At 34.9% G+C, this 26,882-nt stretch overlaps 1 protein-coding gene and 1 pseudogene across 1 annotated transcript in view; both read right to left on the bottom strand.

Moving 5' to 3' along the window:
* The window catches only part of LOC105308984 (negative regulator of P-body association), an 88,001-nt gene that overhangs the window by 4,755 nt on the left and 56,364 nt on the right, over positions 1 to 26,882 (bottom strand). The window lies entirely within an intron of this gene.
* Positions 10,748 to 11,302, bottom strand: LOC105308991 (annotated as a pseudogene).

Here is a 26,882-nt window from a genome sequence, read left to right as displayed (position 1 = left end):
GATTTTTCAGCAGAAACCTTACAGGCCAGGAGAGAAGGAAATACTATATCAAAATGCCAAAGGAAAAAAAAAAAGACTGACAACCAAGAATACTTTACCTAGCAAAGCTATCCTTCAAAATAAAGGAGAGATAAACATTTTCCCAGATAAAGAAAAGATGTGGGAGTTCATTACCACTAAACTTGCTTTACAAGAAATGCTAAAGGGAGTTCTTTAAGTTGAAATGAAGACATGTCTTTAAGTTGACATGTCAACAAGTGAAAGTATAAAACTCACTGTAAAGCTAAGACTATACAGTCATGCACTGCATAATGACTTTTCGATCATTTATGAAATGCATACATGACAGTGGTTTTGTAAGATTATAATGGAATGAAAAATTCCTATTGCAAGGTAGTAGCCATAATAACATCATAGTACAACACATTATGTGGTTGTGATGATGCTGGTGTAAAGAAACCCAGTGTCCTGCCAGTCATATAAAAGTATAACACATACAATTATGTAAATTACATAATAATTGATAATGATAAAAATGGCTGTCAACGGTTTATGTATTTACCATACCATAGTTTTATTTTATTTTAAGGAGTACTCTTTTGACTTATAAAAAAAGTTTGCTGTCAAACAGTATGCCGTATTATGCCAGCAGCATCTTCATGCATCTTGTATTTACTGTGTCTTTTGATTGCATCATTCTCTTGTGCTTAATTAAATCTTGTGTTGTTTTATACATTAATATGCTATACAACTTATAGCATAGGAGCAATAGGCTATACCATAGAGCCTAGGTGTGTAGTAGGCTACACAATCTAGATTTGTGTAAGTACAATCTATGATGTTCACACAATGGTCCCTAACAACACATTTCTTAGAAAGTATCCCCATCTTTAAGTGGTACACAATTGTAGTCAAATTCAGAATACTCAAATACTGTCACGGTGGTATGTAAATCAATTTTAACTCTGATATAAAAGGTAAAAGAAAAAAGTGTTAAAGATAATTACAGCTACAATAATGTGTTACTGAATACACCAGTAACATATATATATATATGTAAATTGTGACATTAATAACACAAAATGTGTGGAATTTAAATTGTAGAGTTTTTATATAGTTCAATTTATCACTTTAAAATAGACCGTTATATTTATAAAACACTTTAGTTAAACCTCATGATAACAACTAAAAAACTTGTAGTAGATTTTTTTTTAAAAAAAAGAGAAAAGAATCAATATATACCACTACAAAAAAAATCATCAAAAGTGAAAATAGCATGACAGGAAGAAAGAAAGGAACTACAAAACAGTCAAAATACAATTTTTAAAATGACAATAGTAAATCCTTTGCTAATAATAATTAGGTTTCAATGTAAATGAATTAGATTTGGGAAGACATATCAGCATCAGGGTGGTATAAGGCATCCTTCATTTTTGTTCCACTGTAAAAAGAAAAAAAATCTGCATTGACCCAAACATAAAAGTGCCTTTTAGGGAGCTGTGGAATCTAACACCTTAAGCCAAGGGACCCAGCATGAGTGTCCCCCACCCAAGCATTATTAACAGGCAGACAACCTCAGTTCTAGCTATGGACCCTGCAGTGATCTGTATACTGGCTCCAGCCCCTCTTAGCCAAACTCAGGGAGTTCCTAAAAAATACTGAATTAGACAATCATCCATAGACAAGAAAGCCTTTGTGGATATCCAGGTATAGAGAGAAGTTCCAACACTCCGTTGAAATGAAAATGAATACAAATATGAATGCACTGGAATGGAAAAGAGAAATAATTATCTTTATCTGTGTCACCCCTCACCCAGATAGCAAAGCTTGAGAAAAAGAGAGATCTTCATTATCCCATGAAAGAGTGAGGATGTGAGTGAGCATCCAGGTTTCCCAGCTGTGCAGAATGCTGCCAAAGGGGATAATTTCTCTCTAACCTATCCAGAGTACAGAATCATGAGCTATGTGAAGCGGAGACAGGAAGAAGCAAGGAGAGCAGCAGACAGGACACTTAGAGACATTAAAAGGATACATAAAATAGCCTGCTGATAAGATGTTGGGAAAGCCTCACCCATAGATCCCCCAAATTGGCACATTGATGCCCACTGACCCACATTTCCCCAACACACATCCTCTGCCATATGACTGTCTCCTGTGTGCTCCAGATGGCATTGTTAGAATGGGCTTTGACAGATGGTTAGTGAGCACATGTAGAAAGCTGGTCAAATTTCTAGGCCTAGAAGAGATAACAAATGAGCTTTAGCACCATATTTGGGAAAACGAAAGAGAGGCTGTCATTACTCAGCCTAGGGCATTGTAGGATCCAGAGAAAACATTCGAGATTAAAAATTCTGCTACTATAAAAGGCAAGAACCATGGAACAGGTATGCAAAGAGAATGTCTGACATAGCTTCAAAATCACTAGCAGGAATAAAAGAAGGTGTCTCTCTCCTGAAAGCAGTAGTTAACTACTTCTTCAACTGCAAAAATAGAAACATAAAACGTCAAAGAACATAAAAAATAAGGTAACATGGCAACACAAAAGAATCACAATAACCTTCTGGTAATTGAACCTAAAGACATAGAGATCTGTGGTTTACCAAAAAAAAAAAAAAAATGATGCAAATGGTGGTTTTAAGGAAACACAATGACCTACAAGAAAACACAGGAAGACAATTCAATGAAATCATGAAAAATAATGACCAAAAATATAAGTTAAACAAAAAGATAGAAATCATATAGGGTAGGCAGGAAATCTATCCAGGTGCTCTGGCCTAACGGCAAGGTCAGCGCAGTGCATTCCAAGCCCTATGGCCTAGAGCCCTTTTCAGCTCTGAAAAAAGGGAGCAAGCAGGAACAACAAGGCATTACCACAGCAAATGGCCTCACTATCTGGAACTGTGGCAACCCAGTAGGCAAGTATCCAAGAAGCCATAAGTACCCGCCTCAATCCAGCTGCAACAAGCACGCCAAATCCACCCAGGGCATACAGTATACACAGCGGTCACTTCTACACAAGGCCACGTTTTCAAGACTAGGAGAGACACAGACATTTTGGCTAATTCATATAAACAAATACAGAAAGCAAAACAAAATGAGAAAAGGAAAATGTCTCAAATGAAGGAACAAGGAAAATCCCCAAGAGGAAAAAAAGCAACTAATGAAACAGAGCTAAGTAATTTGCCTGATAAGGATGCTCACTAAACTTGAGAGTGAAATAGAGGAACTTAAGAAGAAATTCAACAAACAGAAAGTATAATAAGAATCAAACAGAGCTGAAGAATACAATATCTGAAATGAAAAAATACATTAGAAGAAATCAACTGCAGATTAGCTAATACCAAAGAACAGATCAGCAAACTGAAAGACAGACTAGCAGAAATCAAACAATTTGAACAACAAAAATAAATAAATAAATAAAAATAAAATAAAATGTGAATAGTTTAAGAGGTCACTGGGACAACATCAAACATACCAACACTGACATTACAGAAATCCCAGAATGAGAAGAAAAGAGGATCAGAGAGTTTATTTGAAGAAATTGTGACTGAAAACTTTCCTAATTTGGGAAAAGAAACAGACATCCACATCTAGGAAGCATGGAGAATACCAAACAAGATGAACCCAAAGAGATCCACACCAAGACATACTGTAATTAAAATAGCAAATGATAAAAAAAAACTTGAAAGTTGGCTTCCAGTCAAAATGGCGCAGCAGGTAAACGCTGTGCTTGCCTCCTCTCATGACCACATCAAAATTACAACTAAACTACAGAACAATCATCATTGGGAGTCACTTGAAGTCTAGCTGAACAGAAGTCTTACAACTAGGGATACACAGAAGAGGCCACCTGGAAACTAGAAGGGGTAGAGATTCAAAATGGGCTGCTCCCACCCTCACGTGTGGCAGTTGAGAATTGGGAGAAATATCTCAGCTGCAGAGGTCCCCCGGAAGATCAAGGGGTCCAGGCCTCACACTGGGCTCCCCAGTCCAGGGCTCCAGTGCCAGGGAAATTAGTCCCCATAAGTTCTGGCGGTGAAAACCAGTGGAGATAGGACTGAGTGAGACGAAGGGCTGAGGGAGTCGCCGAGTTTCCTCTTAAGGGGCCCGCAGACGAACTTACTTGGTGACGGACTCACTGGCTCTGAGCTCCAGCTATGAGGTCGCAGCTTGAAAAGTGCCAGGGATATATGGAGAGGAAATGAGTAAGTAGTCTGGCTTCAGGGTGAGGGCTAGAGGGGCAACTTTCTCCCAGACATAAGTACTGGCAGAGGGCTTTGTTCCTTTGTTGAACCCTCCCTCACTCAAGCTTGCAGACACAGGCAGGAGCCATATATGAATCTCCATCAAAGAAGCTAACACTGGTTGTCCCACCCTAGTGAATTCCTAAGACCTGACCTCTCCCAACGTGCAGGCCCACACAAGCTGATTCCAGTGGATTTTCCATACAAATGACCTGTCTTAGCTCTTACTGCAAACTTCCCTAAAATCTCTCAAAGGTTCACAAAACCTAAACAAGCAGCATCTAGCTTCAGTATTCTCTGTACCTCTTGCTGAGCAGCCCCAAGCCCAACACTAGCGGAAGCCAGCTTCGGTTTGCTGCTTGGTCTCTCAAAGTACTTCCAAGCCCAGTGTGGGTGGTGGCTATCTGCAGATTACTTGGTGGCTCATGCCAGGTAATCCTGAGCAAGGCACAGGCTACAGCTAGACTTGGCCTGCAGGAGGGCATGTCCTAGGAGGCCCAGGCCTGCACACCCGGCGGCCAGCTTCTGTCTGAACTAGAGTACCACCGGGGTCACATCTGAGAATGACACACGCAGAGGGCAGACAGGGCAGGCACTAAAGCCCTGCTAAAGTGAATCCTCATCTGTAGGATCAGCCCCTATACAATATCTCCTTCACTGGTCATCAGCCCAAGGGTCAATCCCTCTCACTGATGAGCAAACAGCAACCAAGGCTCAACTACAAAAGGAGGGCACACACAACCCATACAAGACACATACCTAGAGCACCCAGCTCAAGTGACCAGGGAAGACTGTGCTACTGGGACTCACAGACACCTACTACATAAGGCTACTCTACTAAGACCAGGAGACATAGCAGCCCAACCTACTACAAAGAAACAAACACAGGGAACAGGCAAAATCAGAAGATGAAGAAACACGTCTCAAGTGAAAGAACAGAACAAAGTTCCAGAAAAAGAACTGAACAAAATGGGGACGAGCAATCTACCACATGCAGAGTACAAAACACTTGGTATAAGGATGCACAATGAACTTAGGGGAAGAATAGAGGAACTCGGTGAGAAATTTAACAAAGAGATAGAAAACATAAAGGTGGAGATAGATAACATAAAAAAGAACCAGTCAAAAACGAAGACCATATAATTGAAATGAAAAATACATTAGAAGGAACCAACATTACCTTAGATGGAGAAGACTGAATCAGTGATTGAGAAGACAGGGCAGCAGAAAACACCCAATCAGAACACCAACAAGATAAAAGAATTAAAAAAAATGAGGATAGTTTAAGGATCCTCTGGGACAACATCAAGCTTACCAACACTCACATCATAGGGATAACAGAAGGAGAAGAGAAAGAGCAAGGAACTGAAAACCTATTTCAAGAAATAATGACTGAAATTTCCCTAACCTGTTGAAAGAAATAGACATACAAGACCAGGAAGTGCAGAGAGTCACAAAAAAGATGAACCCAAAGAGGGCCACACCAAGACACATCATAATTAAAATGCCAGAGGATAAAGATAAAGATTACTAAAAGCAGCAATAAAAAAACAGTTAGTTATCTACAAGGTAGCTCCCATAACTGTCAGCTGATTTCTCAGCAGAAACTTTTCAGGCCAGAAGGGATTGGCAGGAAATATTCAAAGTGATTAAAACAAGTACCTACAACTAAGATTACTCTACCCAGCAAAGCTATCATTTAGAATTGAAGGATAGATAAAGAGCTTTTCAGACAAGAAAAAGCTAAAGGAGTTAATCATCACTAAGCCAGTATTACAGGGAATGTTAGAAGGACTTTTTAAGAAGAAAAGAAAAAGAAAAAAGATCCAAAATATGAAAATGTCAATAACTACATATCTAGCAACAATTACTTTAAATGTAAATGGATTAAATGCTCTAATCAAAAGATAGTGTGGATGAATGGATAAGAAAACAAGACCCTTACATATGCTGCCAACAAGAAACTCATTTCAAATTGAAAGATACACACAGAGTAAAAGTAAAGGGATGAAAAAAAGATGTTTCATGAAAATGAAAACAAAAAAAATCTGGAGTAGCAATACTAATACCAGATAAAATAGACTTCAAAACAAAGGCTAAAACAAGAGACAAAGGAAGACCCAGTTATTCCACTTCTGGGTATTTATCCGAAGAAACCCAAAACACCACTTTGAAGGGACATGTGAATCCATGTTAATTGCAGTATTATTTACAGTAGCAAGATATAGAGGCATCCTGGGTACCCATTAATGGATGAATGTTAAAGAAGAGGTTATGTATATACGACAAACCGCAGCTAATAGCATACTCAATGGTGAAAAGCAGAAACTCCTTCTTCTAAGATCAGGAACAAGAAAAAGATGCCCACTATCACCATTCAACATAGTATTGGAAGTCCTAACCACAGCAATTAGTCAAGAAAAATAAAAGGCATTCAAATTGGAAAGGAAGAAGTAAAACTGTTACTATCTGCAGATGCCATGGAACTATATCTAGAACACCCTAAAGATTTTACTAAAAAACTATTAGAATAAATGAATTCAGTCAAGTTTCAGGATATAAAATCAATAAACAGAAACCAGTTGTGTTTCTATACTGATTCTATTGTGATTCTATTCTATTCTATATTGATATACCAATAACAATCAGAATGAAAAATTAAGAAAACAATCCCACTTACAATTGCATTAAAAAACATAAAATATCTAGGAATAAATTTAACCAAAGAGGTGAAAGAGCTGTACTCTGAGAACTACTGGAAACTGAAGAAAGATATGGAAGCAGACAGAAATATATGGAAAGGCATACCATGGTCAAGGATTAGAAAGATCGGTATTATTAAAAATGTCCTTAATACCTAAAGCAATATAAAGATTCAATGCAATCCATATTAAAATACCAACAACATTCTTCTCAGAACTAGAATAACTAATCATAAAATTTATATGGAACCACAAAAGACAATGAATAGCCAAAGTAATCTTGTGAAAGAAAAACAAAGTTGTAGTTATCATGCCCTCTGATTTCAAACTATACTACAAAGCTACAATAATCAAAACAGTATGGTACTGGCATAGAAACAGGTAAACATAGAAATGGAATAGAATAAAGAGCTCAGAAAAAAAATTCTCTGTTATATAGTAAATTAATCTGTGACAAAGGAGGCAAGAATATACAATGGAGTACATAAAATCCCTTCAGTAACTGGTGTTGAAGCAATGCTTTACTATAGAATAAAAGGTGGAAAGGTCCTAATTGTCTGCACTGGTGTCTTCCATATGTGAGAACTGGGTCCAGCCCAGATAGAAGCCCTTCATAAAAACACGAGAAAAAAGAGCAGTTTACAAAGCAAAGCACCAACATTAGATCACTAGGTCTGGTTTTAACAATGTGGGTTAAAAGAGTAAACTAGATATCTAAGATGTCTGAATACAGCTCAGAGTCCTTCAGTTTATAAGCTAGTTCATTATCTAACTTACTACGAGCATTGCAGAGCAATGAGAAGTGAAGTCCCTTAAAAGGAGCTCAATGCAGCCATCACATGCCATGTTCCTTGATCTTAGAGGAAGTAATTGAGTCATCCAAACTTCTCTCAGAAAATGAATTCAGTTCTCATTGGCGCACAGCCCTTTTGTTCAATAAAGGTTTAGTTTTAAGTCTTCAATCTTCTGTAGTCTACAATGTAACGTCATATTCAGCATCCTAGTGTACCATTTTCAATTATAAAATGGCAAGTCAATTATGTACCTACATAAAATATTTGCATGACTCTACTGCCATCTTAGGGCTTTTCACTGGGAAATAATCCCAATGAGAACCCATGATTACATTATATAACACACTCATGAGCCAAGCTCACCAGTAAAATGGATTATCTGTTGGTATAACAAATATAAAATCATATTTATACATAGACACATGAAAGGGGAAAAAAAAGAGGAAAAGGAGCAAATTTGGGGAAATTGGTTGAAGGATGCTACGTCACATGAAACTACTTGACATTTTAGAGCAATAGTAATTTCCAGACCTTTACATACTATTACTTGCTTACAATTCGATTATTAGAACAGCCAGAAAATAGTCTCAATGCAGAATAAAGGAAGATAAGAAAGTTTGGACAAGGCTTAAGCATTTATCTTCAGAGAAGATTCCATGTCGATGCGAAGGCTTGCATGCCCAAGTGCTATCTACTCTCTTTTTCGATTGCTCTGAGAAGTGATTATCATATATAATGTCATCTGACTGGCTTAAATAGTTAAGGCAGTACGGAAAGGTAAAAGAGTGGTTTCACACCCTCATGTGCTTCTGAAATAAAATTATGGGCTTGTCCATAGGTAGCTCTCTACATGCGAAAAGACCAGCTATTTTATGTAACATGCAACCACTAGAGACCCAGCCCAAAGCTGCATAACTCCACAGGCACACATACCACGTTAGCTAGGCAACCTGAGAGGCTGTCTAGAGATAAACTCAGGTTCTCAAGAACAGCTGGATGGAGAAAGGTTCCAAAATAGGCCCACATGTCACCTGGAAAGAGGTCATTTCAATTTTCAATTTTCACCCCAAATTTTCTAACTTTGGGAAAAAGCATGATAATTGTTTGGCCTCAAATAGAATTGTGTTAGCAAGTCATGTTGACAATGTGGAGAAAAATCTTAAAAACCCTGAAAAATCTCTGCCAAGATATCCAAATGGCACTTGCTAACATTTTTTGAGGTACCTGTGTGGGAGAGCTCAGAAGTACTCTTGCACCAAAAATAAGTGTTTCCAGTCTTCACATTCTAAGACTACTCTTGTAAGCTGAGTGAAGCAGGAAGTAAGAACATCAAACCGACAGCATATTCTTGAGTTAAAAAATAAATAAATAAATAAATAAACTTAATCTGTGATTTCTACCTGTTTTCTTGATTACCATCCAAATAAAGAAGTATAAGCTTGATCCTGGTCTCTCAAGGCCTCTTCTTTTTTGTCGATGGCAGGACTCGATGTCTCTATGTGTCAAGAGCACAGAGGGCACAACTGTGACAAGACTGTGAAGCACCAGCACACACTGAGTTACTCAAAGTTGGAGGTCTTTAATCAGCTCATGATCTCTCTCTTGGCTTTTACATTGTAGGTTTTCAATAGATATTTGCTGGCCCTTGAATGTTCATGGTAAAGAAGCTACTGGCTGGACCATGCTGCACCATTAACCTTTTCTGAGGCTATTATTTTACAGTTTCTTAATCTCAACAAAAGTCACCGACCCAAATATCCTTTAAGAATCACCTCTCAGTTTAAGCCCTAATAGGAAACCCACTGCTTCTTGATCCCAGGTTTTTATGAAAGTTAAAATGGTAATAGGATTTGAATTTGGAATAGAAATAGCTTTTCTTCCTTTCCATGCCTTTTCTCCCTTACTGCCTTTTGATTCAGACATCTTTAATTAATTGAGCAGACCTGGAACCTGAAAAAGTAAAGTTTTTTTCAAAGCCTATTCTCATTTAATCAGCTTTCCAGAGTTGGACCCCTCACTAGCCCTAATACCTCCCCAGGCTTGGCATCGTGTCAAATGCTTTCTCTCATTTTGCATTTGGGGGTCTAGAATCTTAAGCTGCTGGTAGTCCCTCGATGGCTTTCCTGTAACCTGTTATTAATTGCTAATATTAGAAGTTTGTCCTATTATATAGACTCAAACATCTTCTAGTGGATATCCATCCTATACATGACACGATGACATATTCTCTTAGTAAATAATACTGTGTGTTAAAATTCTCTAAGAGAGTAATGATTTATTGCCTTGGAGGTGATGCATGCCAAGTGGTCTCTGGAATAATATCTATATCCTGTATCTGTTACCGATTATACTGCTTAAATGATTCTTCCAAAGTAGGTCTCCTAGTCCCAAAATTATATACAATATTTTTAGTCAAATTTGGCTTGTTTATATATGACAAAACTAGAAAAATGTTCATCAGGTAAAAGTTGGAGATGTAGACAATAGTTTCTAATACATCTTTCTCCACTTTTATAACAGCTCAAGTCTACAGCTTGAGTGATGGTCCAATTATACTCCACTGAAAGGTTAATTAAATTAATCTTTCAGTGAAGGCTGGTTAGGTAACAAAGACAATAACACTGAAGAAGTTACTGGAATTTGGCTAGGGAACACAGGTATTCAGAGTGGAACACTACTTTAGCATCTCACACACATAATGAGCCAGTAAGATTTTTGTACAAATTGAGAATGTTAAGGTTTTTAGCAAAAACTCAAAATATACTTATTACCTAACATCCCATCTTCCCATCTGCATTTCATGTACAAATGGCTTTGTGGTGGATTTTTCCAGAATTTTCTCAAATCCTTTTCTATGGACATTTCCTGCCCCATTCCTGCAGGTCCTCCAGGATGCCAAGCCAGCATACTCACTTCTAAGTGAGGTACCAGGCCATGGAGAATGGGAGGGCAGGTCCTTCAGCAGTGTGTGGGGAGGTGGCTCTGACTTCTTCAAGTATCAGCTAGCTTAGGCGGTTTGCTTCCCAAGTTTGATTGCTCCATTGTTTCCTTTCTCATGGGAGTCCAAGGGTGGGTTCTAGAGACTGATCCCCTGAAAGAGCTCTTCAATATTAATAGCATTTTTGCACTTGTTTTGACCACCATGGCACCTACGGATTCACATATTCCTTTGTATCCTTCAAAGGAACCTCCCTAATATCTGAGGGATCACATTTGTTCCCAGCAATAGCCATTAGAATGTTTTCTGGACCACGTTCTTTCACCAATTCTTCAAGGTAAGGAATGACTCCTGTTTGGTAACATCATACACTATGACATCTGTAAAGGATCCATGATAGTACATGGGAGCCAGTGAATGAAACTGTTCCTGATCAACGGTGTCCAAGATGAGGAACTTATGAAGTTCATTTCCACAAGGCACGATTTTGGTCATAAAAGATGCCCCAGCATCAGGCCGATGTTGTAGTCAAAGTAATCTTGGACAAATCGACATACAATACTTGATTTCCAAAATCTGTTGGCCCTCGAGGAGACACACTTTGAGCTCCTGTATGGCTCTCATGTACTCCAGGCATCAGGCAGGGGCTCAGCATCCTCCGGAGCCAGCCCTTGCCACACCCTCGCCAAGCAAGCATACATACTCCAGTCTCCAACTTTCTCTTTTGGTGCCCTAGGGCAAAACAACCGCAGCTGATACTTCTGGGCTGCTGGGACCCTCAATAACCCACTTTCAACAAAAAGCAGGTAATCCAGAGAGAAAAAATTAATAATAAAATATTTCATTTAAATAACATATTAGACCAGATTGAGTGAACAGACATTTATAGGACATTCTATTTAAAACCAGGAGGATACACATTTTTATCAAGATCACATGGAATATTCTCCAAGACATCATATTTTATGACACAAAATACTTCATAACTGAAGAAAATTAAAATATCAAAAATATTTCAGTATAAAAAGTAACAACTACTGCTATTTCTCAAATATATATACATACATACATACATCGAGGCAACTTCTCCCCCTTAGAGCAATGCTATTCTCAATCATTTCTTATTCTGTGAATATCTTATTTTGAATAAAAAGTTACTAAACCCATTTTTAGGGCAACATTTTTTACCTGACAGACAAATCTTCCAAATTTTCTAATATCATCTCCTTTCTCAAAAATTGAAATGTATGTCTATGGAAAAATCTATCTTTATGGAAATACAATGCTGTATTGAGGCTTTTACTTGTTAATTATATTAGGAGCAATTTCTTCTTTGTCTCATTACCACTTTCTTAGTGCTTTTCCCTTTCTTTATATTTCTCATCTGATTTTTCTCATTTTTTATACCTCACTTATGCATATCATTTCTCAGTCGCTTAACATAGTTAACACTTAAGACTTCCCAATAGAGTCTAGTAGGAATGCATTCCATTGTGAAAAAAAAGCTTTTGCCAAGGAAGCTAAAGAAGACACAAGAGAATTTAAAGAAACATCTATTTTCCTGTCTTTATATGCCTGAAAGGAACCTGCTGCCTAGAAGAAAATCTATTTAGTTCTACAGTATAACTAGTTATGAGCTTAGACCAAAATCACTAACATTCAAAGAATCATATTATGCCATTGACTAGAGCCATCTTTCATTTTTAAGAATTGATATAAGCTTCAGGTAGCTGTAGAGTCCATTTGCCCACTGTATACAATAGTTTTATATAAGCTAAAAAAACAAAGGCAATGAAGAATTGATTCAGAATGGTCCAGCATTTGACATATCACCATAGGCTGTCCTACAATACAGCCTCTAACAAAACTAGTTGTCCCAAACCCCTGGTGATAGAACTGTTCACCTTTTTACAAGAAAAAAAAATCTTATCAGACAACAATGGTATGAAAGTAGAAATCAATTACAAAAAGGAAACTGGAGAATTCACAAATGTGTGGAGCCTAATAACATGATACTTAAAAACCAAAGGGTCAAAGAATAAACCAAAAGAGAAACTTAAAAAAACTTGAGACAAATGAAAACTGAAATAAAATATACTAAAATTTCTGGGATGCAGCAAAAGCAGTTCTAATAAAGAAGTTCATATTAATAGACACTAATGTTAAGAAACAAAAAAGATCTCAAATTCACAAGACAATTTTACACCTCAAGGAACTAAGAAAGAAAAACCTATTCCCTTTTAGAAGGAAGGAAGCCCTTTTAGAAGGAAAGAGACAACAAAGATTAGAGTGAAATAAAATGAAATAGACAGCAGAAAAGAAAATAGAAAAGATAAATAAAACTAAGAGCTGATTTTTTGAAATGAAATATAGAATAGACAAACCTTTAGCTAGACTCATAAAGAAAAAAAGAGAAGGCTCAAATAATAAAATCATAAAGAAGACATGTTACAGCAGATACCATAGAAATATAAAGAATCCAAGAGACTATTATGAGCAATTTTCCAACAAATTGGAAAACTTAGACTAAATCGATGAGTTCCTGGAAACATACAATCTTCCAAGAATGAATAAGAAAAAAAATACAAAATACGAATTATAGTTACTATGAAGGAGATTAAATCAGTAATCAAAAGCCTCCACAAAAACAGAAGTCCAAGACAACATGGCTTCATTGTTGAATTCAATCAAATATTAAAAGACAAATACAATCCTTCCTAAGCTTTCCAAAAAATAGAAGAGAATGGAGCATTTCCAAATTTATTTTGTGAGACCAGTATTATCCTGATGCCAAAACCAGAAAAAGAAACCGCAAGAAAAGAAAATTATTTTCCAAATATCACTGATGAATTTACACATGAAAATTCTCAACAAAATATTAGCAAACTGAATTCAGTAGCACATGAAAGTGATCATATGCTAGGATCAAGGAGGATTTATTTCAGGGGTGCAAGGGTGTTTCAACATCCACAAAAGAATCAATATGATATACAACAGTAACAAAATAAAGGATAAGATCATATATATAATCAACTCAATAGATGCAGAAAAACAATTTGGCAAAATTAATCATCCATTCATGATAAAAGAAAAAACTCTCAACGAAGTGAGTAAAGTGGGAATGTACCACAACATAATGAAGACTATACATGACAAGGAAGAACAAATGAAGCAAAGTCAGCAGAAGGAAAGAAATCATCAAAATTAGAGGAGAAATAAATGAAATTGAAAACAAACAAATAAACAAAAAACAATAGAAAAAAATAAATGCAACAAAGAGCTGGTTCTTTGAGGTTAGTAAAATTGACAAACCCATAGCTATACTCACTAAAGAAAAAGAGAAAGGACACAAATGACCAAAATCAGAGATGAAAGAGAGGAAATTATGACAGACACTGCCGAAATACAAAGGAACATGCAAGAATTATATGCAAAATATATAACACCAAATTTAATAAGAAGAAATGGACCACTACGTAGAAAAATACAACCTTCCTAGACTAAATCATGGAGATCTGGAAAATCTAAATATGGAAATTTAAACAATCATCAAAAACCTACTTCCAAATCTAAATATGGATATTTAAACAATCATCAAAAACCAAAAAAGGAAAAGTCCTGGGCCAGATGGTTTCACCAGTGAATTCTACGAAACATTCAAAGAAGATTTAATACTTATTCTCCTCAAACACTTCCAAAAAAATCGAAGAGTTGGTAATAGTTCCAAATTCATTTTATAAGGCCAACATTACCTTGATACCATAACCTGGTAAAGATAACACCCAAAAGAAGAAAACTACAGACCAGTATCTCTCATGAACACAGATGCACAAATCCTAAATAATGCTAGTGAACCAAATACAGCAACAACTTGAACAGATTACACACCACGATAAAGTGGGCTTCATCTCAGGAGCACAGGGATGGTTCAACATAAGCAAAACGATTAATGTGATATAACACATAAACAAATTAAACAATAAGAATCATATGATCATATCAAAAGATGCGGAAAAAACCTTCGACAAGATACAGCATCCAATTATGATCAAAGACCTTGGATTTAAAGATGATTTTATGAATTTGATCTCAAAAGCAAGGGAAGTAAAAGCAAAAATAAATGAATGGGACTATATCAAACTGAAAAGCTTCTGCTCAGCAAAATAAATCATTTTACTTTAAAAATATTGGAGAAGATGCAGAGAAAAAGGGACCCTCATACACTGTTGGTGGGGCTGCAAATTGATACAGCCACTATGGAAAACAGTATGGAGTATGCTCAGAAATGTAAGAATTGATCTGCCATATAATCCAGCAAACCCTCTGCTGTGTATTTACCCCAAAGACTTGAAAACTCATCTCCAAAAGATATTTGCACACCAATGTTCATAGCAGCATTATTCACGGTGGCCAGGACATGGAAGCAACTGAAGTACTCTATGATAGATGATTGGATAAAGAAGCTGTGGTACATATATACAATGGAATATTACTCAGCCATAAGAAGAGATGAAATATTGTCATTTGCGACAATCTGCATAGACCTCTAGATAATCATGCTAAGCGAAATAAGCCAGACAGAAAACGTCGAAAATCACATGATATCACTTATACATGGGATATAAACCTAAAAGCAACAAATGAACAGGACAAACAAACAGAGACTCATGAACATGGACTAGAGACTAGTGGTTACCAGAGGGTAGGGGTTGGGGGAGGAGGGGGTATGTAGACGGTTAAATGGGGTGAAATATAGGAGGGATAGGGGGAGGGTGAAGTAGGTAAAGGGGATCAAATATATGGTAGCTGAATGTAACTGGACTTTGGGTGGTAATCACACAATAGAATATATAGATGTCAAATTATAATGCACACCTGAAAATTATATAATTTTATTAACCAATGTTACCCTAATAATCTTCACTTAAAAAACAATTTAAGTGATAAGAAAAAAAATAACATACTGCCTGTTTTTTTCCCCCCCTAGGAATATTAAAGTTTCAAGTTCAACATTCAATCTTTTAATCTATTTTGAATTAACTTTGTATATGGTATGATAGTCCAGAATTTTTTAAAATTATTATTATTTTTTATGGTGACATTGGTTAATGAAATTCAATAAGGTTCAGCTGTACACTTTAACAGTAAGGCATATATATGTGTGTGTGTGTGTGTGTGTGTGTGTGTGTGTGTGTGTGTGTGTGTGTGTGTATTTACATTGTATGTTCATCTCCCATAGTTAGATTTCTTTCTGTCACCACATATATGACCCCCTTTATTAGGCCGTTATCACAGGCATTGCTTACAAATATATATTCCCATTCAGATGGTTGTCTCTTTATTTGTTGACGATTTCTTTTGCTGAGCAGAAGCTTTAAGTTTGATGTTGTCCCATTCACGTATTTTTGCTTTTATGTCCCTTGCTTTTGAGGTCAAATTCATAAAATCCTCTTTAAGTCCAAGGTCCTTGAGTTTACTTCCTATGTTTTCTTCTATGTATTTTATTGTTTCTGGTCTTATATTCAGGTCCTTAATCCATTTTGAGTTAATTTTGGTGTGTGGCGATAAACAACAGTCCAGTTTCATTTTTTTTCCAGTGGGCTTTCCAGTTTTCCAAACACAATTTATTGAAGAGGCTTACGTTTCTCCACTGTATGTTTTTAACTTTTTTTTTCAAAATTTATTTGCTCATATAAATATTGGTTCACTCCTGGACTCTTGACTCTGTACCACTGGTCCGGGTGTCTGTTTTCACATCAATACCATGCCGTTTTGACTACTGTCTCTTTGTAGTATAATTTAAAGTCGGGCAGAGTGATGCCTCCAGCCTTGTTCTTTTTTCTCAGCATGGCTTTACCATTTCAGGGTCTTTTGTGCTTGCATGAAAATCTGATGATTTTTTGTTCTATTTCTATAAAAAATGCCGAAGGAATTTTGATGGGGATTGCATTAAATCTGTATAATACTTTAGGTAATAAGATCATTTTAACTATGTTGAGTCTTCCAATCCAAGAACATGGAATATCTTTCCATTTCTTTGTATTTTCTTCAATTTCTTTTAATAGGGTCTTAAAGATTTCATTATATAGGTCCTTCACATGTTTCATTAAATTTATTCCTATATATTTTATTCTTTTTGTTGCAATTGCAAAAGGAATTCTCTTTCCACTTCCTTTTCTGACATTCATTATAAGAGTATAGGAATGCTATGGATTTTTGGACATTGATTAGGGATCCAAAAACTTTACTGTATTTGCTTATTGTTTCTAATATTGTTCTCGTGGAGACTTTAGGGTATTCTATACAGAGAATCATGTCATCCTCAAATGATGACAGTTTTATTTCTTCATTTCCTATTTGGATGCCTTTTATATCTTTCTTTTGTCTGATTTCACTTGCTAGGACATCTAATGTTATGTTCAATAACTGTGGCGGTATTGGACAGCCTTGCCTTGTTCCTGATCTTAGAGGGAAGATTTCTAGTTTTTCACCATTAAGTATAATATTGGCTGAGGGTTTGTCATATATAACTTTTATTATGTCAAGGTACTTTCCTTCTGTACTGATTTTGTTAAGTGTTTTTATTATAAATGTATGTTGTGTCTTGTCGTAGGTTTTTTCTGCATCTCTTGATATGATCATATGATTCTTATTTTTAAAATTATTTATGTGATGTATTACATTAATCAATTTGTGCATGTTGAATAATCTCTGTTCCCCTGTGATGAGGCCCACTTGATCGTGGTGTATAATCTTTTAAATATGTTGCTTCATTCGGTTCGGTATCTTATTTAGGGTTTTAGAATTTGTGTTCATGAGAGATACTGGTCTGTACTTTTCTTTTTTTGTTATTATTACCAGGTTTTGATATCAGAGTAATATAGGCCTCATAAAATGTGTTGCAAAGTATTGCCTCCTCTTCAACTTTATGGAAGAGTTTGAGGAGAATAGGTATTAACTCTTCTTTGCATGTTTGGTAGAATTCACTGGTGATGCCATCTGGTCCTGGACTTTTACTTTTTGGTAGATTTTTGATGACTATTTCAATTTCCATCCTGCAGATAGGTCTATTTACATGTTCCAGTTCTTCTTGATTCAGTCTAAGAAGGTTGTATTTTTCTAAGTACTGGTCCATTTCTTCTAGGTTATTAAATTTGGTGTTATATATTTTTTCATACTATCCTTGAACTTTATTCAATGTTCCATGTGTATCATCCTTTGTGTTTATGTGATGTAAGTCGTAATTTCCCCACTTTCATACCTTATTTTATTTATTTTTGTCCTTTCACTTTTTTCTTTACTGAGTCTAGCCAGAGGTTTGTCAATTATATTAACCTTCTCAAAGAACCAACTCTGTTTATTTTTTCAACTTCATTTATTTCTGCTCTAATTTTGATTATTTCCTTCTTTCCACTGACTTTAGGTTCATTTGTTCTTCCTTTTCTAGTTTGTTAAGATAATGCGTTAGGTTGTCTATTTGGGTTAATTTTTATTTTGGAAGTAGGCCTGTAATGATATGAACTTTCCTCTTAGTACAGCGTGGCACAAAAGTTTTGATATGTTGTACTATCGTTATCATTCATTTCTATGTATCTCTTGATCTCTCTTTTCATTTCTTCTCTGACTCAGTTATTCTTCAGTAGCATGTTGTTTAATCTCCATGTATTTGTGGTTCTTCCTGCATTCTTTTTGCAGTTGATCTCTAGTTTCAAAGCATTATGATCAGAGAATATGGTTGGTATGATTTCAACCCTCTTATATTTGTTGAGGCTATCTCTGTGTCCCAGTATGTGGTCGATTCTTGAGAATGTTCCATGTGCACTAGAGAAGAATGTATAAACAGCTGTTTTGGGATGGAAGGCTCTGAAAAATGTCAATTATGTCCAGTTCATCTAATGTGTCATATAATGATGTTATTTCCTTATTGATCTCCTGTTTAAATGATCTGTCCATATCTGACAGTGTGATATTTAAGTCTCGTAGTACGATAGTGTTTCGGTCTGTTTCTCCCTTTAGTTCTGTTAGCATTTGCTTTACATATTAGGTCTCCCTGTTTGGGAGCATAGAAATTAATAAGTGTTATGTCTTCTTTGTGCATGATTACCTTTATCATTATGAAGTATCCCTCAGTACCTTCCTTCCCCTTTTATATTTTGAAGTCTATTTCATCTGATATTAATACCGCTACTCCTGCTTTTCTCTGAATGGTATTTGCTTGAAATATCATTCTCCACTCTTTCACTTTGAGTCTAGATTTATCTTTGGAGCTGAGATATGTGTCCTGAAGGCAGCATATGTTTGGGTTTTGTTTTTTGATCCAGTCTGCAGCTCTGTGCCTTTTTATTTGTGAGTTCAGTCCATTTACATTTAGGGTGATTATTGAAATATGAGGTCTTCTTACAGCTATTTTTTTCTTTTGCTTGGTGTTTCCACTGCTTCCTTGTCCTTGTGTTTGTTTGTTTGTTGTTTTGTTTTGTTTTGTTTTGTTTTTGGTTGGCTTTCGTGGGTTTTTTTTAGTCCTTCTTGTTTTATGTCATATACTTCACTTCTGAATATTTTGTATGTCTTTACCACTATGAATTTGTTAAGGATAGTTATATACATATACATATACATATACGTATATATTCATATACATGTACATATACATACACATATGCATATATATTTATATATATATATATATATATATAGTCATCCCTTTTCTTTTGTGCGTGCCTTATCTCCATACTCCTTTGAAAATTTGGATCTTTGACTCCTCCCCTTTTCAGTCATTGCTATCTCTATTTGTCCATATGTATGCTGAACGTTCATTAATATCTTGCTATAGCAATTCTCATTATTTAAGCTTATAATGCCCTGTTCTTAGTAAGGGATGCACTGCTTCTATTTGCCTGATAGTCACTTTATTCCTTATTATGTATTTTTTTTTCTGTCATTTTGTTTGAGGTGAGCTGACTCCTTTCAGTATTTATTGTAGTGCAAGCCTCGTAGTGGAGAATTCCCTCGATTTCTGTATATCTGGAAAGGTCTTAATTTCTCTTTCATATCTAAAGGAGAGCTTAGCTGCATACATTATTCTAGGCTGGTAGTTCCTTTCACTTAATAGTTTAAATATTTCATTCCATTCTTTTCTAGCTTGAAAGGTCTGCACTGAGAAGTCCGAGGATAATCTAATGGGCTTTCTTTTATATGTTACCATGTTATTCTTCCTGGCTGCTCGGAGAATTCTATCCTTGTCATTGATTTTTGGTAATTTTAATAAAATGTGTCTTGGAGAAGGCCTTTTTGGATTGAGGTAATTAGGTGTTCTGTTGATTTATTGAATTCCAAGTTCCAGCTTATTCCTTAGATTTGAGAAATTCTCATCCACTATTTGTCTGAAAATGCTTTCTAGTCCCTGCTCCTTTTCCTCGCCTTCAATAATGCCCACTATTCTTATCTTTCCTCTCCTGATGATATCAGCTAGTTCTTATATTTCTCTTTCATTATTTTTCATTCTTCGATGTCTCTCTTCTTCCTTCTGATTAATTTCTAGAGTTCTGTCTTTGATATCACTGATCCTTTCCCCTATTTGGTCGACTCTATTTCCCAAGCTTCCTATTTCATTTTTCAATTCTTGCAGTGTGTCTTTTATCTCCAGAAGGTCTATTTGGTTTTTTTTCGGGGTTTCAATCTCCTTGTTCTGCTCATGTAGTTGTTTTTTTCAAATCCTGAAATTGTTTATATGACTTGTATCTGAATTCACTGAGTTTTTTGAGAAGTACCATCCTGAATTCTCTATCATTTAAGTTGCATATTTCTATGTGTGTAAGCCTATTTTCTGGAGATTTTTCTCTTTCTTTCTGAGATGCCTTGTCACCTTGGTTGTTTATGGTGTTTAATGGACTATTTCTCTGCCTGGGCATTAATAGAAATGTATTCTGCTTTTTTTCCATAGAGAAGATTTATTATATAAATGTCCCTCTTTAGCTTGTTATAAAGAAGGTGTTTTTCCTTTGGTTTCCAGTAGGTTGTGTCTAAGCCTCCTGGATCCCTGCTTTATATAAAGCCTTAATAATGCATTTTTATTTTCTTGTAGATATTTAGTCACGGTCACTACCCTCAGTCTCAGTCCCTGTCAGTGTTAGCAACAGTTTCGATAGCATTTGCTCAGATTTTCTTGGGGCTCCCTGATTGTGTCAGAGGGTATGGGGTGTGGGGCACTCTGGGTTAGGTGTTGGGGGCTGCAGCTCAGCCTCAGTTTTGCAACTGTGCCTGGTAAAAATCAACTGTTGTTTTTCTGCTTTCCCCTTCTCTGCTTTCTGCCCTGATGACTGGGACTTGCCGCTGGTTGCGTGGAACTCACAAACTCTCCTAGGCAGGGCTCTTCAGGGAAGTCGCTGCTCCTTCTCACCTCCCCCAAACTCTACAGGGAGCTCCAGTGGCTATGTGCTGCAGTTTCTTTATTTCTCCCTGTCTACTGCCCAACACCTGGATTCCGACCTGTGGTAGCTCTTGTGCGCAGATCGCATACTCAGACATGCTGGTGTGAAGTTTCGGTGTTTTTTGTCGAGTTTTAATGTTCGGCTTATTGTTGTTTCAAGGGGAGAGATCTGGGGATGTCTCTCACTCTGCCATGTTTCCTCCCAACTCAGCAGTATGTTATTTGACATCAGCCTTAGCAATATTTTTTAGACAAGTCTACACAGATAAGGGTAACAGTAGTAAAAATAAGCAAATTAAATTACATCAAAATAAAATTATTTTGCACAGTGACAAAAAAAGTCCCTCAAAATTGAAAGGCAACCTACTGAATGCGAGAACATATTTGAAATTCATATATCCTGTAAGTTGTTAATATTCAAAATATATAAAGAACTTACACAATTTAAAGAAAGAAGGGAGAGTATTTCAATAGACAATCAGATAAGCAGATGAAAAGATGCTCAACATCGGTAACCATCATGGAAATACAAATCAAAACCACAATATTATATCACTTCAAATCTGTCAGAATCTATTATCAAAAAATAGAAAAAAAATAAGTGTTGGGAATGATATGGAGAAAAGGGAATCCTTGTACACTGTTGGTGGAAATGTAAAATTGTGCAGCCACTATGTAAAACAGTTTGGGGATTCTTCAAAAAATGAAAAATAAAACTCCTATATAATTTAGCCATTCTTTTTTGTGTATTTATCCAAAGAAAACAGAAACATCAATTCAAAGAGATATAGGCATGCCTAAGTTCATTGCAGCATTATTTACAATAGCTCTGATATGGAGGCATGAATAGATTAATAAATAAGGAAGATGTGGTATATATAAAATGGAATATTACTCAGCCATAAAAATAATGAAAACTTGTCATTTGTGACATCATGGACGAACACAGATGATATTATTCTAACTGAAATAAATCAGACAGAAAAAGACAAATAACCTTGATTTCACTTATGTGAAATCCAAAAATCAAAACAAAACAAATATGCCAACAGATACAGAGAAACAAATTGGTGGTTATGAGAATGGGGAGAGGTTGAGAAGTGAGTGAAATAGGTGAAGGGACAAAGATGTATAAACTTCCAGTTGTAAAATAAATAACTCATGGAAATACATAGTACAGCGTAGAGAATATAGTCAATATGTTATAATAATTTTGTATGGTGATTGATGGTAACTAGATTTACCATGGGGATCATTATAGAATGTATATAAAATCAATCACTATGATGTACACTTGAAACAACAGGATATTGTATGTCAATTATGTGTTAATAAAAGGTTAAAATTAAAAATCTTAAAGACTACACCAAAAACTTTTAGAACTAATTAACAAATTTTATAATGTTGCAGAATGCAAAATCAATATACAAAAATTTGTTGTTTCTATACACTAATAATGGCTTATCAGAAAAAATGTTAATAAAACAATCCTATTTACAAGCATCAAAAATAATAAAACATCTAGGAATAAAACTGAGGTAGAAGACCTGTACACTGAAAATATAAGACTTTGGTGAAAAATTGAAGACAAAAATAAAAACAAAATCCATGCTTATGGATGGAAAGAATGAATATTTTGAAAATATTCCTATTATCCAAAGCAATCTACAGATTCAATGCAATCCGAAGGAAAATTCCAATGGGATCTTTCACAGTAATAGAACAAAAAATCCTAAAATTTATATGGAACAAAAAAAAAAAGATTCCCCAATAGTCAAAGCAATCTTCAGAAAGAGGAACAATGCTGGAGGCATCTTTTCCTGATTCCAAACTATATCACGAAGATATAGTAATCAAAAGAGTATGACATTGACATTAAAACAGACACATAGATCAATGAGCAGAACACAGAGTTCAAAAATAAATCCATGTATGTATGTTCAGTTTACGACAAAGAAGCCAAGAATACACAATAAGAAAAAGATAAATGTTGTTGGGAAATCTGGACAGATACACACCAGAGAATGAAACTGGACTATGTTACACCATAAACAAAAAACAACTCAAAATAGATTAAACATTTGAATGAATGATCTGAAATCAAAAAATTTCTAGGACATCTAGTGGGTAAGCTCCATGATATCAGTCTTAGTGATTTTTTTTGGGGGGAGGGGGGATTTCACACCAAAACCAAAAGCAGCAAAAGCAAAAATAAATAAGTGGGACTACGTGAAACTAAAACAAACAAAACAAAACTTCTGTACTGTAAAGGAAGCTATCAAAATATAAAGGAACCTAAGAAATGAGAGAAAGTTGCTATAAGACTAGATCTTAAAAGTTCTCGTCACAAAAAAAAAGTTTATAACCATGTGTGGTAATGGATAACTAAATTTATTGTGGTAGTATTTCTGCAATATATACACATATCAAGTCATTATCTTGTACACCGAAAAATATACAATGTTATGTCAGCTATATTTTAATTTAAAAAAATAAAGATCTCAATTAACCAAATTAATTTTACATCACATAGAACTAGGAAAAGAGTAACAAACCAAGAACAAAGAAGGAAGGACATAATAAACATCAGAACAGAAATAAATAACATAAAGACCAGAAAACAGTAGAAAATAATAATGAAACTAAAAGCTAGTTTTTGAAAAGATAAAATTGACAAAATTTTATAATGCCTAAGAATAAAAGAGAGATAAAATCAGAAAAGAAAGAGGATACATCACAACTGATACCACAACAATACAAATAATCATAAGAGACAACGTAGAACATTCATACACCATCGAATTGAACAACCCCAAAGAATTGGATAAATTACTAGAAACTTTCAAAGTACCAATGCCGAATGATGAATAAATACAAAGTATGAATATATCAATAACAAGGAGATAGAATCAACAATCACAAAATTACCAAAATTTAAAAATTTAAAAACCCTGGATAATATGGTTTCACTGGTGCATTCTACCAACATGTAAATCATGCCAACTTGCATTCCCACCAACAGTGTGCACAAGATTTCCCTTCTCTCTACATTCTAACATTTTTATCTCTCCTCCTTTTGATAATAGACATCTTAACAGGTGTGACATGGTATCTCACCGTGGTTTGACTTGCACTTCCCTAATGATTAGTGATATTCAACTTTTCATGTATATATTGTCCATATTATGTCTTCTTTGGGAAAATGTCTATTTAGATCTCTTGCCAATTTTTACATTGGATTATTTGTTTCTTTGATATTGAGTTTTATGAGTACTTTATATTCTTTAGATATTAACCCTTTATCAGTTATATGGTTTGCAAATATTTTCTCCCATTCCATAGATTGTCTTTTCAATTTGTTTCCTTTTTAAAATATATATTTTTTCAATTAAGACTGACATACATTAGTTTCAAGGTGTACAACATAGTAATTAGACATTTATATAACTTATAAAGTGATCACCCTGATAAATCTAGTATGCATCTGATACCATGCATAGTTATTACAATATTATTGACTATATTCTCTATGCTATATTTTATGTTTCCATGACTACTTTGTAATTACCAATTCATACTTCTTAATACTTTCCATCCTTTACCCATCCCCTTAAAAACCTCCTATCTGGCAACCATCAAAATGTTTTCTGTATCTATGAATTTGTTTCTGTTTTGTTTGTTCATTTATTTTGCTTTTTTAGATTCCACATATAAGTGAAATCATACAGTATTTGCCTTTTTCTTTTCTGTGAAGGAAATTTTTAGTTTCATGTATTCCCATTTATATATTTAGGGTGTTTTGCCTTTGCCTTCGGCAACTTATTTAAAAGAAATTCATTGCCAAAATGAATATCAAAGAGGTTTTTGACCTATGTTTTCTTTTAGAAGTTTTATGGCTTCAGGTATTACAATTACATCTAAAATTCATTTGAGTTATCTTTTGTGAGTCATGTAACATAAAGGTCCAGTTTCATTCTTTTGCGTGTGGATGTCTAGTTTTACCAACAACATTCATTGAAGACATTATAATTTCCCTATTATATTCTTCACATCCTTGTCAAAGATCAACTGACTTTTACATGTATGTGCTTAATTCTGGGCTCTGTATTCTGTCCCATTGGTTTATGTGACTATTTTATGTAATTGCTATATTGTTTTGATTACTATACCTGTGTAAGATAATTTAAATTCAGGAAGTGTGATCCCGCCAGTTTTATTCTTCTTCCTCAATCTTGCTTTGGCTATTCATATTCTCTTGTGGTTCCATATAAATTTTAGGATATATATATTTTTCTATTTCTCTAATAATTTTATTGGGATTTTGAAAGGAATTGCATGGAATCAGTACATTGTTCTGACTACTATGGACATGTAAATAATATTCTTTCTTCCAATAGAAGAAAACCAAACATCTTTCTATTTATTCGTGTCTTCTTCAATTTATTTCATCAGCGTTTTATAGTTTGCAGTGTCCATGTCTTTCACATATTTGGTAAAATTTATTCCTAAATATTTTGTTGCTTTTGATGCTATTACAACTGGTATTGCTTTCTTAACTTCTCTTTCTGATAGTTCATTGTTAGTGTATAGAAACACAATTGATATTTGTCTTTGATTTTGTGTTCTGCAACATTACTGAATTTGTTTATTAGTTCTAAGTATTGTGGTGGAGTCTGTAGGATTTCCTATACATAAGATTACATAATCTGCTAAAAAAGATAATTTTACTTCCTCTTTTATTACTTGAATTCCTTTGATTTCCTTCTCTTTCCTAATCATGGCTAGGACTTCTAGGAGCATGTTGAATACAAGAGGTAAGAGTGGGGATTCTTGTCTTGTTCCTGATTGTAAAAACCTAACTTCACCACTGAGTTTGATGTTACCTGTGAGCCTGTCATGTATGTTTTTATATTATGCTGAGGTATACTCTTATATGTAATTTTTTGAGAATTTTTATCATGAAAGGTGTTGAATTTTTTCAAATCATTTTTCTACATCTACTGAGATGATCATGATTTTTCTCTTTCATTCTGTTAATGTGGTGCATTACATTTACTAATTCTCATATGCTGAACTATCCTTGCATCTTAGGGATAAATTCCACTTAAGCATGGTGTATGATCCTTTTTATGTGCTGTTGAATTAATTTTGTTAGTATTATGTCAAGGACTTTTGCATCTATGTTCCTCAGGGATATGGGCTTAGAATTTTCAATTCTTGTAGTTCCTTGTAATAAATTTGATATTAGGATAACGGTGACCTCATAATTGAGTTTGGATGTATTTGGCCCTCTAATTTTGGGGGTTAGTTTGAGAAGTTTGGCATTAATACCTTTTTAAAAGTTTGGTAGAAATCACTATTGAGTTATCAGGTCCTAGGTTTTTACTTGTTGGGAGATTTTTGATTATTGATTCAATCTTCTTAGTCTTTGGTCTGTTCACATTTCCTTTTTTCATGATTCAGTCTTGCTAAGTTGTATGTTTCTAGTAATTTATCCATTTATAAAATGTTATCTAATTTGTTGGCATATTATAGTTCATACCAGTCTCTTACAATTGTTTGCATTTCTATTTTATCAGTTATAACAACTCCAATTTTATATATAATCTTATTTGACTATTCCCTTTTTATCTTAGTATATAGCTAAAGGTTTGTCAATTGTATCTTAAAAAAAGCTTTCAGGTCAGTAAATCTTTCTTTTCTGTTAAATATCCATTCATTCTATAATTCATTTACTTTTGCTTGATTTTATTTTTTTTTTTAAATTTGGGGCTTAGT

Source organism: Pteropus vampyrus, unplaced genomic scaffold (assembly GCF_000151845.1).
Source record: "Pteropus vampyrus isolate Shadow unplaced genomic scaffold, Pvam_2.0 Scaffold651, whole genome shotgun sequence".
Classification (NCBI taxonomy): domain Eukaryota; kingdom Metazoa; phylum Chordata; class Mammalia; order Chiroptera; family Pteropodidae; genus Pteropus; species Pteropus vampyrus.
This window is presented reverse-complemented; position numbering and strand designations above follow the sequence as displayed.